The sequence below is a fragment of the Galeopterus variegatus genome, unplaced genomic scaffold, assembly GCF_000696425.1.
Source record: "Galeopterus variegatus unplaced genomic scaffold, G_variegatus-3.0.2 Scaffold13266, whole genome shotgun sequence".
NCBI classification, from domain to species: domain Eukaryota; kingdom Metazoa; phylum Chordata; class Mammalia; order Dermoptera; family Cynocephalidae; genus Galeopterus; species Galeopterus variegatus.
This window is the reverse complement of record NW_007739377.1, coordinates 1,126-2,019: the sequence shown is the minus strand read 5'-3', so window position 1 is coordinate 2,019 and position 894 is coordinate 1,126.

The following is an 894-nucleotide window of genomic DNA, read 5'->3' as shown; positions in this document are numbered from 1 at the left end:
TCAGGAGCATCTTGCTTTTATTTTACAATAACTGTCATCCTTGTCGGACGCCCGGCCTAAGAGCCACGGGAAGGGAGGGAGCCAGGGGCCGGGCCCAGAGGGCCTATTCCCGGGGAGCCCTCAACTCCGCTTACTCCTGGAAGCCTCTGACCTGCAGTTCTACCGCGGACCGGCCAGCCGCTTTGGGGGTCCGCCCCTCGGGCCTTCCAGGGCCCGACCCCCGGGAGGGCTCGGCATCGCGCGCAGAAGGCACGCGGGGGAAGACAAAGGCACGAGTCTCGCCCCGCGGAGCCGACGGGAAAGCTAGCCCCAATCCGGGTCACTCCGGCTCCCGAAGTTGTGACAGCCCCACCACGCAGTCACTGTGCGCTCCCGTCCCCATCGTCCTCTGGCCCCAGCGGGACAGCACGTCCTCACCTGAGGGCTTGAAGACGCCTGAAGCGGATCCCTGGAGCGGATCACTGCCTCTATGGTGTGCGTTCCCCCGCAGAAACCCGCACTTATAAAGCCGGCAGCAGGCCCCGCCCCGATCCCCGCCCCCACCCCTATAATTGGCCGACGTGCCCGGGCCTCATTTCCCCGCCCCTCCCTCCGCTTTAGCCTTGCAGGCATGTGCCCCCTGTCTTCCCTCTACTTAGGACCTCACCCCCAGCAACAGGGGCTTGATGATGTCCTAGCCGACCTCACCTTCCCAGACCCCATCACGGCCCTCTCTGATTGGCTCAGGGACCGCGGGCTCACATTCGTGGCCTCTCCCACTGCTTTAGGCCCGAGGGTCCTTATTCCTTTCATCCCGAGTACACTCACTCCTCCAAGATAATAGGGGCCTCTATCAGAAGCAGGCACATTTTGCCCAGTTACCTTTGAAGGTCTGGAACTCAGAGATCCAAGCCG